Source organism: Charadrius vociferus, unplaced genomic scaffold, assembly GCF_000708025.1.
Source record: "Charadrius vociferus isolate BGI_N301 unplaced genomic scaffold, ASM70802v2 scaffold147, whole genome shotgun sequence".
Classification (NCBI taxonomy): domain Eukaryota; kingdom Metazoa; phylum Chordata; class Aves; order Charadriiformes; family Charadriidae; genus Charadrius; species Charadrius vociferus.
The window spans coordinates 3,150,792-3,167,370 of record NW_009649570.1 but is presented as its reverse complement, the minus strand read 5'-3'; positions in this window follow the sequence as shown (position 1 = coordinate 3,167,370).

Below are 16,579 nucleotides of genomic sequence, written 5' to 3'. Positions count from 1 at the left end.
TCAAGAGATATGCATATTTCAAGTTAAATAGGTGGCTAAAGTATTTAGTGACAAGCAAAGGCCAAAGGGAGCACCTGACTAGCACTTGAGGAAGTGAAACTTTCTCATTTAATAGCTTGAATGGAAAGGAACTTTAAAAAAAAAAAAAAAAAATCCTTTCTTAGCCAGAAATATTTTTGTGACATTCTGTATTTTGTATTACACACTAAGAATTTACGTTGTCATCAAGGATATGTGTAGGCTGTCTAGATAAAAGTCATTTTCTATGCAGTTATTTGTTTTGCACAGTAAATTCAGTTAATATACTTTTCAGTTGCTATTCATTACAGAAGAAACCCTTTTAGAACACGGAAATGTTTGTGTGGTTTTTTGTATGTTTGCCCTCTAACGTTTTTACTAGTGGAGAAATGTGACTTGAAGAATAACACTAAAATATCACTAATCTAATGCTCACATAAATAATGTTTCATAAATTGATGTTGTCATAAATGCTTTAGTATCTCTTTAGCTTTGTAAGAAAAAAAAAAAGGAAACCTTGACATTTTCTAGTGCTGTTGCCTAACAAGCAGCTCAGCAGTGAGACAGCAGAGTACCAGAGCAAGCAGTAACTAAAGTACAATCGTCTCCTTCGTGATAAAAACAGTAATTGTTAAAAAGCAGAAAATGTGTTTTGTAATTCTCATAGCAACAGGATTCTCATAACAAAAATGAGCAGGATTATCAGAGAAAAAGCAAAGTTTAGTGAAAGACTTTGCTTGGAAGGCAGGCCAACTGAGGGGAAAGCCTCGTCCTCCAGCAGTGGTTCAGTGAGGGCTGCATGAATGAAGTTAATTTTTGTTTATAAAGTTGGTTTGCTGCAGTTGCAAACTGCAGAAATAGTCCATTGACAGCTATGCTTTGAAAACTTACGTTTTCAGTTTAAACTGAATGAGCAAATCATCTTCAGAAAGTTTTATTCATCTTTGCTTAAGACTATAAGTTAAAAAAATATAGTTTTTTTAAAAGTTTGCTGAAATTTTCTATTGATGTATAATATTTAGTTCTTATCTATTGAGTAAACCAATATCCTCTTAAAGAAAGATTTATTTTTTTTACTAGTGCTAGTACATTTCAAGATTTAATAATTTAAAAAGTGCATTTCACAATAGTTCATAGAATTGCTTAAAATTAATATCACTACCCTCTGGTGAATCGGTGCTGTTAAATTAAAAACTGTTCTGACAATTCCATGCTGGCCCTAGAAACCTGCCTCCTACTTACATAGGTGTAGGTAAGGAATAACTTCATTTAATCAAGTTACAGCGGTGTAAAGAAAAGAGAAATGAGTTCTAAATATTGTTAAAAATGCACCGAGCTTCCTTTCTCCAACAGACCGACACAGGCAAGAAACTGCCTTTTTATTACTGCAGATATAACTGGCTTATTCTCCTTTCCTTTCCCGTGGCCTTCAACCAGAGCTGAGCTTCCCAGATACTTGTCAGCCTTCGCAAATAACATGACCAATGCCAGGGACACCATCACGCCCACTCAAACACTGAAGTGCTGTTAAAGCTAGACAGACTGTATCAAACACAAAACATACGTATTACATACAGACCGGCAAGAAAGGCTTATCATTTCACAAATAGAGGACATATGATCTCATGCCATTCACCTAAACACACTGCTGAACTGGAATAAAGGGCAAATGGCCCAGAGACTAAGTAGGTGCTACAGATACCAAAGATGTTAAAATGACAAAAGATTTCTACACATCAGTGTTCGCTATTGAAATTTATATACTGGAAATTGCGTCTACATACATTCTAATGTTTTTAAATTACTTTTTTTTTTTAACGTTTAAATCATTTTAGCTAATGCATCTATTCCCAGTGCAATGTGTCTTGTCATACAGGCACAGCTCCCAGGAAAGACACTGTGATAACAAGATATATATCTTAAGATCTAGTGCAATTCTGGTTCTAGCTACTTGTTCACAATCTGCATGCTAGCCTTTAATAAAGGACAACACTGGGATCTGTTTCTACCAGTTGCTTGTCTTGCAGGTGAGCTGCATAACCAGGGTGACTGCCTATTTCTCACACAAGTTTCTCATAACTCTAATATCCTTTCAGGACTTTTTTTTTTTTTTTAATAAGAAGGTTTCCATTTTATTCAATCTTCTTTCCCATTGTGACCTTCAGAGCTCTTTTTTCACAATTCATTTTTATCTATTCCTAAATGTAGCATTTTAAAATGCAAGTCTAATATATGGCTATCTAATCTGTGCGAGTCTAATTCAGGGTGCCGAAAGTGTAATAAAAGCCAATTTTAAAAGTTCGGTTTTCATAGCTCCGATATCTCCACATAGCACTTTTTCATTTAGGTGAAATCATGACAAACTACAGAACTCATCATTGGTATGCAGCCTTAGTGGTGACTGGTATTACAGATGGGCTATACTGATTTTCCAAGCATTGGAATAGAAACTTTTTTTTTTTTTTTTTAAATTGGAACAGCAGCATCTTTATTTAATGTCAGTGGACTTCCACTGTCTCACAAGAACTTGGCCCAAACACGCCTAGTTTATTCAGGATAGAAGAACAGTATTTAAAGCATCTGAACAATGTCTAGCTCAAAGCTCTGGGTTTTTTCCTATCTATAGTTTGTTAACAGAAGACCAAGTTAAAAACATCACATACCGTATGTATTGTGTTCTTCAACTCCTTCTGTAAAATGAGTTTTATTGTTTCACAGAACACCGCCGACCTGAACAATATTGGTCATTCCAGAAGTTTTTAAGCCTGTCAAAAAGCAACACCTCCGCCCATGAAAGCAATTAATCTTGCTTTCCCATCCCTCCAAAAAGCAGCCTCTTCCTCCCCCTAATTTCAATGATTTCCCTGTCTGTAAACAGCAGTTGAAAACAGGGCGCCAGAGAAATCAAGTGACCCTCCCTATCAGATGTATGCCTTTCATGAAAACCCCTTTTTTTCCCCACACCTGTTGAAAAAAAGTTTGCTACCAATGACATCATTGGCACCATTTTTGTCTTCAAAGACACGGTTGCCAATAATTCAAACCGATTACCCACACAACTCTTCCCTTTCGAGAAAGTGGGTATTTTCTTCACATCAAGAAAAGTTTTCCAATGCTTCGCCTGGTGTCAGCAGCTTCCTACCTACTGCACAGTTGAACAGCTGCTCAGTACAGGCAATGCTTAGTAATGATGCCTTAAATACATATTTATGTGAAGGATAAGTTTGGGGCTGAGTCAGTGTACCTATACCCCTTTATGTAACCAGAAATTTGGCTCTTGTTGTCTAAACTGATCTACATATACATTAAAGTGGTCTTTGCACTACCTCAGGGAAGCCACAGACTTACACCGGCAGCATTACACAGCCATCACTGTATGTAGCATCCCACAAATATCACTGAAACACCTCAACCTGCAGCATTCTTGCTGGTTCCCAAGCTTTCTTCCATGGGACCAGATGTGAGGGACCCTTGGTTGTCCAAACTCACACGGGAAGCGTGCACAGAGTTCAGCCATTGAAACTGCGTCTCCCAAATAAAAAGCCAATATAAAGACGAGAGTATTTTTCTAGTTCAAAGCTATACGAAAACAAGAACAGAAAAGACACCTTGCCAACTACAGTATAACCCATTTTCATGTAATGCAGCCTACTCCTATTCAGGAAAAATCATTTCTCAGCAAGTGTTTGTTCTTGATCTAGGAGCAACCATTCAAAGGACTACTGGTTGAGCCTGACATCCAATTGCCATACTATTTGCTTATCTACCAGCTACATCTTTTCTGGAGAGAGAAGAAAAAAAAAAAAAAAAAGCTTTTTCTAATGTACAGCATATGGGTAAAGTTTTACATAAGCATTCGTATCATCTCTGACCAACTCTGTTTTGTATCCATCTGCTTCTAAAGTTTTGATCTCCTTGGGGCTGATAAACAGGCTCAGGACTTTTCCAAAGTATTGCTATGATTTTGAGTCACTCCATCAGTCATATTTGCATATTTACATAGACATGAGTGCTTATTCTGCTTTCTTGCTCCTCTTTATGGCTTTCTCACTTCCAGATTGCCGGCAATTGCCCTGTTGTGTGCCAAGCATTCAGTCTTGATAGATACCAATTTTGTGTAATATACACAGAGGGCATCCATCATGGCTTCTCCATATAAATTACATCTAAATTGTGCGTATATAAAACATAAATCATTCATGCAAAGAGTCACAGGTGGATAACTGTAGTGCCTGAAAATAATATTTTCCTTTTGCTGAAAATTAAAAATATATATCTATATCGTCACCCACACACAAATGTTTACATCCAAGCCTGGAGTGAAACAGTTATTTGGAAACAAGGTAGTGTTTGATGTAAATTTAGTGCAATAGAGCATTAATTTAGATGTAAGTACTGTGGATTTCACTGACTGTCGCTGCATAAAGATACTTTTGGGAGCAGTGCATCACTAGGAGAAAGGCAGAAGGCACCATTCAGGAACAAAAGTATTTCCAGATATAGGTACCTGGACTGCTACCAAGGGCAACTGAACACAAGTGTGGTAAAAATCGATTGTATGCTGTAGAAACATGTGGCAAGATTCTGAAATACCTAGCTACAATGACACATTGTGCACAGCAATCTATTAAGGGCTGCAAAGCAGCACAGTGTTGTTGTGGCACATCTTTCACCATCCCACCCATCCCACCTTGCTGTCCCCTCTCCCTGTCCTCCTTTGCCCTGAGATCTGCCATACTGTTCAGCACTGGCCCAACCGACTACACTAAAGCAGCTAGATTTCATCTGCGTAGAAACTCCGTGCAAACATTCTGTAGTAGTGAACCTATTCAATTCTTTACTTCAGAAGGAATAAAATTAAGCCCATATTTCTTTGGCTTTTTGGTTGGTTGGTTGGGTTGGGTTGTGGGGGGTTTTTTTGTTTTGGTTTTTTTTATTTTTATTTTATTGTTAGGCATCTACTTTTGAAGCCTCTTCGGTCACAAATCATATTACCTTTAAAAACCCCACCGGTCAACTGATGTAATCAGAAATCACGTTTAAACATGAACCACCACTTTCAAATGCAGGCATTACAAGCGAACACCTTTAGGTGAGAAGTGAAATGGCCAACACGAGTACCAAATACCTGACACCACACATGGCCAAAACCTCCAAAGGAGATGCTGGTTACTTGCAACAGTCAAGTTGCTGGGGTTTAATTGACTAATTCGTACGAAGATGCCAGCTAATGGCTAGCCAAATTTGGCTTGAAGGTCCAGAAATGTTACCATTATTAGACATAAATCAGTTCTAAAATTTTTAAGATATTAATTTAACAGTGACAAGTTTCCTGCTCCAATTCTTTTTCCACATTCATAAGCCAATAAAAATATTATTTCAGACAGCGTATTCTAAACAAGAGGCTTCTTTTTCCTTTCATCCTTCTCCTTTAACAAAAGAAAAAAAAAGAACAAAACCCCAAAACCTTTACACATACATAGGCTTCACTAAACCATCTCATTACTGAGGAACCACAAAAATATCCATTACAATTATTAGATCAGGCTTCAATGCTGAAAAACTAGATGTAGCAACCTGATGCTTAGATTTCTGTGATGTAATCTAATATTATTACCACTTGCATTCTTCCTTTCATGCTCCTCAAACACTTCTAAAAATGCCATTTCACACAGAGATTTAAAATTATAAAAATGCATGTTTGATTGAATTTCAAAATTCAAAGTTACATGCATTTAACCGTTCTAATTGTTAAATATGCTTCCCTAATGAATAAAAAAAAAAATTTAATTCTAAGATACTTCGTTATAAAAAGCATTGTTTGATTTTTTTTTCTTTTTTTTTAATTAAAATTTTCCATTAAAGACATGCATAGTCTTCAGTTTCAGAAGTGCTGTGCGACACTCCACTGAGCTTACATGCCGCAGGAGCATATACTGTTCATGACTTAAGTACTACTTTTTTATTTCTAAAGCCATCAACAATTATTAAACTCTATGAGAATAAATGTCCTTATTATGCATGAAGATTAGAACATCTTAGGTGCAGAAAAATGTCAGCTGCTTGTCAGAAGTCATTTCGAGTGTGCTCTCTTGACCCGTTCCCAATTTAAAAGTCTGTTCCTGTGGAACAAGACAGATAATGAGTGCAGCACAAAAACAGCCAGTAAACGAGCAATACAAGGAATTTGTCTTACTAATTGAAAGAGCATAAGCTAAAATTATAGTACATTAGCTAAGTATCCAAAGTGTTAGAAAACGTCATGAGAAATAAATAACTTCATCTTGGCCTGTCGTTCTCAGGGATACAGAGAGCACAGCCCTGCAGAATAAGCAAGGGGAAAAGAGAAGAGTGAAGCTACAGTGAGTGAAGGTCGCTGAAAAATAAAGCGAGAAGCCTGCATCGGATGCTAATTTGGTTTGATTTGTTTTAAGCTTTCCTGAATCCTCGCATAGACAAAATCTTAATGATTCTTTCATCCAAACAGATTTAGAAATATCAATTTTAAAATCAGACAGTCCTCCATGGCAGAACTTTGCCACATTGCCATTTGCATAGTGCTTGGAAAGGTGCAAAGGAACCTATTGGCTTTGTTTTTGTTTTTAAACTTCAGGAAGACATAAAAGTTATAATATGATACTTTGGCTTTCTAACAGAAATTTAATAATAGCAAATCTACTAATGAGGGCAGAGTGTACACACTTTCATTAAATATGATAGGGTTGCATAAGTTAGTGTAGCCAAGGGCAGCTCTAAAATTTGGTGAATATATTACTGTACTGTATGACTGTTGGAATAGTTATGCTACCATTCACTAAAAATGAATATATACCCTACAATAATAGCACTTAAGTATACATTTGAAATTTAACCAATGTTTTTATTTGGTTTTAATTCTGTTTATTTATTATTTGGCCTTTTACTTTTTAAAATATCCATATAGAAACAAGTGTGGCTCGTACTGTAAGCTAATAAACCATGGCACATCTACCTTTTCAAATGTTATAAATAAGTAGGGGAAAGGCTGTTAGTATGACCTCATAATTTGATTTAGTAAGGGAAGAAGATTTTGACAAGAACTGCACTGTGGGCAAAATAGTTGCAAGAAGATACTGATATCAGGAAGATAAAAGATAATTGTATCTGCATAAGTCTCCATATATTTCACAAATTTTCAAACTGGGAGGCTCATTGTTCTCTGACAAATATTGCAAGGGAGCTTCATCACCTACAGCCTTAGGGATCACACTCCAATCTTGTCTTTTCAGATTTCAAATAGTCTTGGATTTCATTTTTTTGACATTTGCTTTCTGAAATTGGTCCAAAATAGTTTCCCAGGTGTTTCAGTTTGCTTTCACAGGATTGTGAAATCTGAAAGGCGGGTGTGTTTTTCGTATATATTACCAGCACCTTATATAACCAAAGAAGCGTTTTGTTCAACCCCAGAATAATGTTTATGTTGAACAATGTTATGTTCATTTTTAAGCTGCCAGCAAACCTGGAAAATCATTCATTCACACAGCTGTACCACTTTAGTGCTCTACCTCTTTCCTACATCCCATTCATCTTACGTGAGGCTGACAAACACGTCTCTTTTCACAGATACTATCAGATACTGCCTAAAAACACCCCAGGATTCAGCCCAAACACAAAACATCAGACAAAAAAGTTCCGAAAAATCCATTAAAAATCCCACTATCTCTAGCTGACATTCTGAGCAGATACAGCTGAAAAGACACTGGGAAGAGTTATGTCAAACTCTCATCAGACAGCTGCCCAGGATGCAGAAGCTTTTCTAAACTTAGTGTGCAATAACTTACTTCTTTGCCTACAGGATCTGAGAATGCTCAGAGGGATTCACAGGGTTAGACAACTTCAGAAGTTCTGCCAGCCTTTCTGTGACACGGCTCCCGTTCACCCCTTTTTGGAGACCTGAATTCACCATTAACAAGAAGGCAGCATGGAGAGCAAAGAGCCGTGCTTTAATATTAAGATACTTCTCTTTTATCTGCATTAACTCTGCCATAAATGCCATGTAATTTTGTTAGGAATGACTGTCTTCACATCTGACGACATCATCCTCCTCCACTGCACCATATTTATTGTCAAGCCTCTGTGACAATACTGTAGGAGTAAGACAAAAAGGTAACAAAAAAACCTTATTGAGGAAGCTGTGCTGATGTACAGAAATCTACATATATCCCCTTCAAATATGAACACAAATACCTATTCTACATTTGTTGGTATCTTACCTGTTTTAAAAAAAAAAAAAAAAGGTAAGACTCTTTTCCCTAATACCTGGAAATTAGGAAAATATTGACAAAGACTTAGAGATAGCATCGCTAAAACTTCCTTACTTCTAGCAAAGTCATGGATTTCTGAGATAGATACTGTTAGATTATTTTATTTTTATTTAACAGGTCCCTCTTTCAGCTGTAATGCCACCTCCTCAGAAGAGTGTGACAAGCTACTTTTGTATACACTCCAGAGCTTCTGTTGCTATTTCAGTCTGTAAAATTAGCATTATCCCTGCTAAAAATACTACTTTTTTTAGTTAATTGGGACCTTTACTTTTATTATTGCAGTTTTATACCATTATATCTTCAGTCATTTCAGATGCAATGCCTAAGCCCTCCTCGCAGTACCTGTGTAGGGTACATGCCAGTTTTTTTTACATGGAGAAATCGCTGTAAGTACACACTGCCTCATTCTGCTGAAAATACTAAATAAACGCTTCTACCCTATTTTTAATTATCGAGTGACAGTAGTACTATTACACATTCTTAATTTTTTTCTTAAGCAACTCCTTTACATTCTTTGAAACTACATAGCTTTTGTAAGCAGTAAAACTGCCTCTCTCGTGCTGCAGCAATATCTTATAAAACTGAATTTAACAACTACAGAGAGCGCTGCTTGGCCCAAGCCCGCCTTCCCAGCTATTACAACAGTACGTGATATTAACAGCATTGAAAGCGATAACTGTCAAGGGTGGATGCGGCTGCACTTTAGCAGAGGACTATCTAATCATACCAGATAGTCTGGGAACTCACCGTCCAGCAACCAAAGCTAATGCACCTCACCAACCTCTCCCTCCAGGGTAAACTCGTGCTTACTTATTCGTTCTTTGACCATGCACAACAGCATAATTGCTTCTCTTCCTGACCTGCTTACACATTGCCCCCATATTAGGAGCTGATTAATTGTTGATCTACTTATCAGTAATAACCTCCTCTTCTTTACTAGTAAATGCAATCACTTGCTATACCTGGGTGAATAGCTGGGGACTACTGCCCTTTCATCGGGTTTCTCCCAAAGTCTTCCCTTCTCTTCCCAGTGCAGATATTCATGAAATGATTGACTTGGACACAAGATGCAGCCCTGCATCCTGGATCTTAAGAGCAACTTGCAATGCATCCATTACTTTCCCACAGGTGATTTTTCTCTCTTCAGAAATAATAACTACTGTGTTCCTGTTGGCAAACGCTATCCCCAGTACAGGTGTGCCGCAGAGGGTCTGCGCTGCACAGTCCTGCACATTATTGCCCCGGGCTGAACAAGTCTAAGGGAGCCCCCCCAAACACCCACAGTGCTCATGCTGATTAACTGTGTCACTGGGTACATTTGTCTGTATTGAACGTCCAATTAACAACAGAATAGCTTGCTTGCTTCTGTTAGAAAAGCACTTAAAATGGATGGTTACCACTAGCATATGAATATTTGAGGATCATTTAAATTGTTAATATTCTTCCTGGATGTGTTTGTTTCTAGATCTACTGTTTTCCAATGTGATGTGAAACTGAGGACTTCAGTTTATAGAGATGATGCTTGATTTCCTTCACTCACATTTAAAATGAGATGTATTTTAGCTTTCAACTAAGCGCATTTCTGTGCATTATCTCATCTTAGATTAACGTGCATTTGTTTCAGGGAAGCACCATTCCAAACAGCTGAAAAGAAATAACTACAATTTTATTCTATTTTCCATTAGCCATAAGCCTGTATTGGGAGCACACTGTATATAAGTATTCAGTAAGGGAAATGTAAAATTGTCAAACATTAATCGAACGAGTATTGCATTATATTATAGAACATTAGTAAATGCCAAAAAATCCCAAGGAAATAATTAAAAAAAAAAAGAGTAACTGATGATAATTACAATATTCACATCACTATTAAGCAGAAACATATCAAACCGGTACTGAAATATAATTATTCATTTATGAAATACACTCAGTATTTTAATGCCATAGTAAGCATATAGTAATTATCTTAGTTAAGGTGAATTTCATTTATTGCATGTCTGTTAGTTAAAAATTGTCATTGGATCAGTTTTAAAGCAAACAGAGTTAATATATCCCCTAAACTTTCTGTTAAAGATTTATTAGGAGAGGGGCAAACACATCCTTTTAGATAATACAGGTAGTTTTACAGTAATAACTAGGCCATTTTACAAAGGTTAGCACTTTACATTGACAGAATGCATTATATTCAATCATGCTGGAAGTATATAACTACAGGTGATTTTGCAGTTGTTTGTTTCATTTCTCAGACCATGATGGCACTTAGAGTAGTGTAATTATTCACCTAATTATATAACAAGGTTGTAATAAAGCATTTGGACCGCTCAGCAATGACAGTTGAGAACATAGTTTGAACGTGTGTGTATACAGCTATAATGTTATTCTAAAATAAAGGATCTTTTCTCTTAAAGTTATCCACATTTTAATCATCATAAGATGTTTGACAAAGGCTTAATAGTGTCATTGACTTAAGTAAAAACCCCAAACAGGTTTTTCCATTTTGAAAGAGTAATTTGCTTTTTTGTCCTATTTGCATTTTCCATGGTGACCCTGATTTAAGGGTTGAATCCTTACAGCTAGATACCCACATCCCCTGATGGGGTTCGCTGACGGCAGAACTCCACCAAGACCTAGGAAGTATTTCAACAGGCTGCAGAGGTCTACAAAGGTTCTACTTGGAGAGTTTTGAACTGTGTCATATAGTTATTTTTGTCTAGCATCCCATAAACGCTAATTCTCAGCTCTACTGAGAAAGGAGATGTTAGACTGGGCAGAATGTCATCATAATGTGACTATATTGCTATCTGTGCTAACTTGTTTATTGCAAGTTATTCATCCTTTAGACAGCCCTCCAGTAGTCTGTAGGAACGGGATCTCTGTGTTAGAAAACGTTTCTGTTCCCACTTAGCAGGAAGAAAGGTTGCTGGTTGTACCAAAGGTTTTTTACTCAAAACTCTTTAATGGATAAGAGTGCTCTGATCCACCCAACTACACAAACAGGCCAAATTAATTTGATTCAACTGACCACAGCAGCCTTCAGGGGAATGCCATGATGATTATTGGCTCTATGATGTTCCTTTGGTCCTTCCCTTCATCGCAGAATCTGCAACTATAACGTACCCTTTTCTCAACACACCCTTATGAAAAATACAGGACAAGTACTAGATTATTCTTCAACTGTGTTGACGTATTTGTTTTCTGCCTTTAGAGATCCCTTATAACCACAGCACTGACCAGGTTCTGTTAGTTAAGCAGGACTTAGTACTTTGAGAACTTTCTGCACCACAGTGTTTGTCCTTGATACGCTAAGCTCATTTTTGAGAGAGGAAAAACAACTTTCCAGATCCCTTCTGCTTGCTTACCCATCTTGCCCCCTTAAAAGTTAACACAAATTATGCTAACAAGGGCTCAGAAGCTGCAGCTTGGTACGCTACAGAGTCCTTTGGGTGGGTTAATCAAGAGAGTGTAAACAGAGCATAGAGCTCATGTGGTTACTTCACGCATTCCAAAAGTTACTAAGCATTTTTAATATGGTTAAATTACAACATCAGATTCCTGTATATGGTCCCAGTAGACTGAAAGCTGTTTAGTCTTGTGTTCAGATTGAAGTTGACCTTGCTGGTTTGCCTAGAGGCATGGTATTTTCCTGTACTGCCTACTGTGAGTCTTTTGTTTCTTGCATTTCTTCACTCAATGTGAATATCCAAAAAGAGGATTTACACATCTTTTCTGCCAGTTCTCATCAGAACTTTCTATTTTGAAATCTTCATTGATCACAAGGAAAAAAGAAAAAATTCCCCTCAGCCAGCCAAACTGCACCTCTTCACAAAGTATACTTTTGTGCTTCTGCTACTGAAACTCAAGTGTTTAACTGGAGTCTAATTAAAAAGTGAAGGACAAAAAGGCTTCATTGCAACATCCCAAACCAGTGCAACTCACAGGACTCTTCACTACATACGTGTATATGAACAGTCAGCTAATTCTCAATGATCTCAGTACAGCAATATGCAAGCAGGGTTAATGAGCAAGTAATTTCACCTCACACAGGGCAAGAATATATACCAGCGTAAACCAGCATAAGCAGTGCGCTGGGAGTTCAAAATTACCACCTCTGAGGCCTAAGCATCAAGAACATCTTCTGACATTAGGAAAGTAAATATTCTTCTGTAAGTGAACACCAAAATACAAGTAGTTTCAATTACTTGTTTGTAGTTAACACAAATTTCCTCCCTCACAGAACTGTTCTGTTTGTAAGGGTAAGCAAGCGTAAGGCACTGTCAACCAATAGGTGAATTATCCTGCATGAAAAAAATGGCTACTGGTTGGAAAAGTGAGATAACTCATGGAAATTTAAATAAGATTAATTCCTAGCAAAGCGCTGAGCTCTTGGATCTGCTCAAAAGAAATTATTTTGGCCAAAAATGATCTGGAAGCAAAAAGAGAATACACATTTGAAACGCAACACAATTGACTTATCCTGTGAATGTCTCACTTTTTTCAAGAATTATTTAATTCCAAATCAAACATATTTTGGATGTCTGACAAAAGAACATAAAAAAAAAAATCCTGTAAGGGCTAAGCGCATAGTGGCTTTTCATTCTGAAAACAAACAGAACCGAGACATTCACAACCGTATCTGTGAAAGGGAATTGCCAGCTGGGGAGAAGTATTTGAAACTTAGTGCAACAGCATCCAAACAGAAGGAAAAACAGAGCTCCCACCTCTGCAGGTAATTTCAGAGGGTTTTCTGAATCCGAGAAAGAAAAGATCCCTCTTTCTAATTAAAAATATGTTCTGCATAATTATGATAAATGGGAAATAAAGTGAGATGAAATGTATTTAATCAAGTTAATCATTCACAAGAGAAATATAAAGCTTCATATCAAGATGATGTTTTTCAACTCAGTGCTATAAAGGAAACCGTATCAACTATTTCTGATTAAGATAAAATATTCTATGGAATAAACTAACTATTCATAGCCGCAGGAAGAAATAAAAATTTTTTCACCAAAAACTGTGTCAAAGAATAGAGAAAAGCTAGTTTCTTGCACTAAGGGATGGGAGCTTTTGTGGCTGGACACATTTTCCAGCATTCTTAGGCCCCAACTTGGGAAAAACTATTGAACCTGAGTCTCCTGCATTCCAGATGACTGGTTTACCCTACTGTAAATCTTCTTCACATATAAGAAGAAGATTTACAGTAGGGTAAACTCACATATAAGTGAGTTTACACATATAAGTTTTAGCTAGAAGTTCATTGTTTTCTTTTAAACCTAGTCTTTGAAACCTTATTTCCTGAAGAAAGAAATCCATTGGGAGATTTCCAAGAAAACTGCACTAGAAATTAAACTGATGTACAGCCATATATACACACACGCAAGCACAAGGGAGCATTGTCCATAAGACCAAAAGGCTGAACAGAACCTTCTACCATGGGTTTAAGCTGCACTTACAATTCTCCAAAGCGTATGACATGTATGACAAACCACTGTCAACCCCAAATATGATACTGACAGTTTGTGGGACAGGACCAAGTCACCAGGATTTTCCAACTCGTCATTGATTAAAGGCACCCAAGTGTCTGACCTACCAAGTTGTTTTCCTGGCGTTCATTAGTGCCAGAGAAACAGTCACTTAGGATTACTTGACATCATCTGTAATGTAAGAGGGAGCCTTAAAGAAAAGTTTAATTTAGGGCAAATAAAAGGTTAACTTTTTGCTTGCCATGTTGGAAGGACACACAGTTGCTTCAGAGGGTAGAAGTCAGTCAACTAACTGAAAAATATGTTTTCTTTAGTGTTTAGAGAGAGGCTCTTTGAAGCCTGCATAAAGTAATAGAAACTAAGAGATGTCTCCAGCACCCGTGCTCCAACTTGGCTTACAGCACCTGATGCAGGAAACAGCCCTGCATTTCACTTCCTTGCCTTTGGTCAGGATTTGTCCCCCCTCAGATGGCAATTCACCATTCTTACTGAGGAGAGAAATGCAAATTTACACTAAGTGTCTGTACCAGCCCTGCTCCTCCCTTCTCCTGCTTTTGTCAGTTGTACAGTACATTCCATTGCAGCAAGTTTTTAAAGAAAGAGGGTGTATCTTTTTCTCCTGTAGTTTGTATTCATTTTTTCTAAATTTTCATTTTAAAAATGCATTTGTAATGGAAACTGCAATAAATCTGTAAACATGAAATATAGTTTGATAACATCATTTTTGCTAGTTTTAAATTCCCCATTTGTTACTTATAAAAATAAAACATTTTCCAGAACTTATTTTGGTATAAGTTTGTGTAGTTCAAATGGTAGATCCGTTTGGCCCCAAGTTTATTACTCCAGGACACCATTTTTAGTAGAAATGTCACAGGGGAAAAGTCAAAGAAACACGGTGAATTATTGTTGTTCAGAAGGAATCAGCCCATCTGCTCTTTTCACAATGATAATAGGGTATCATTTGTGTGCAGTGCCATATGGACAAAGGGTAGTAAGAACTACACAAGGTAATTTCTTAATCACCTTTCACTATATATATATACACACACACTCACAGAAAAGCTACAGTCTTAAAATTTTGATTCTGCCATAGGCAGTATGCAACTGATGATACTGAGATGAATAATATTCCCTTTAGTCCATGTCTGTTCTGTCTTTTAGTCTAACAAGACAGGCACCACTTCAGAAAGACATTGGCAATGTCTAGTCATCTAATAACAAGATCTTAACTTTGTTTTCATGTAGTTTCTTCCTTAAAAAATTGCAAAAATATTTTGATAATTAGAAAGAAACTAAGACATTTCAGCTATTGTCTAGAGTGTTTTCTGTAAACTTCATGACTTGGCTTATGTCTATAATTTCATATGTGAAAAAAGCTCAATTCCAATTGCATGTGTGCTCAGAAAAAAAACCCAAGAAGAACTAACACAGGCTTCAGCAGATGTTGTGTTTATACAGATAATAATAATAAAAAATCCTTGACAAGAGAAATTGAACATAAACAATATTTGCTGTTCAACTGGGACACAACAGGTAGGTTAAATGCTAGAATGGAATTTCCTTTGCATAACAAAAAAGTCTTTCTTACACAAAACTCAATTCACATTTCACCAACTCACATCTCTTATACACTCTGGTCATAGCAGAAAAACTTTGTTTCCAACTCAATATAGTCCAAATAAGATGATCTTGTTTCACATAGAGAAATATAATTTTAAGAATCTTTTTCATTACTGAATTACTTACAAAAGTTATTTTTAGAGAGGTTTAGGATGTCAGAATGTTTAGAATGACAGGATGAGAGAATTGGGGTTGTTCAGCCTGGAGAAGAGAAGGTTCCAGGGAGACCTTATTGTGGCCTTCCAGTCCCTAAAGGGGGCCTACAGGAGAGCTGGGGAAGGACTTTTTACAAGGGCAAGTAGTGATAGGATGAAGGGGAATGTCTTCAAACTGGAAGAAGGTAGATTTAGATTAGGTATTGGGAAGACATTTTTCACTTTGAGGGTAGTAAGGCACTGGAACAGGTTGTCCAGAGAAGCTGTGGAAGCTCCATTCCTGGCGGTGTTTAAGGCCAGGCTGGATGAGGCTTTAAGCAACCTGGTCTAGTGGGAGGTGTCCCTGCCTAGGGCAGGAGGATTGGAACTAGAGGATCTTCAAGGTCTCTTCCAACCTAAACCATTCTATGATTCTATGTTGTCAGTTCCTTACTTCGGGGAAAAAAATAAATCATTCTCAAGCTGAGTAACACACAGTTTCTATTAGGGATTTCCCTGTTAGCAGAAGTACAGCATCCAAAAATGTAAGACCAAGGAAAACTGTCCATGCTGGCAATACTACAAAAGCAAAAGAGGTGGATTCCTGAAAATTTCCAGTTAGTAGCAAAGTAAGCATGAGTGTCCTTTTAAAGATGATTCAAATTCAAAATTTGACTAAAATGCAAAATTGTTGTGGAATCAAAGACAGATTTAACAAAAGGAAAGAGCGATCCTAACAGGAGAGCACTCACTGTAAATGGACATTATTATAATGCTGTGTTTTGCAAAGCAGGATGGAAGAGTGCAAAGCAACATGTTTAATTCAAATAAACAGAGAGCCAGAGTCAGACCTGCCACCCACACACTGAAGCAAGTCATGAAACAGCCTTTCTGCAAGTCCTTTCAAACCCAATGCATTGACTTGCTGTTCACTACCTTCAGCATAGCCATACCAAGTGACACCAGTCACACAGAAATCCCTAAAAACAATGATGTGCTGAACAGTTTATAAGCACCTGGCAAA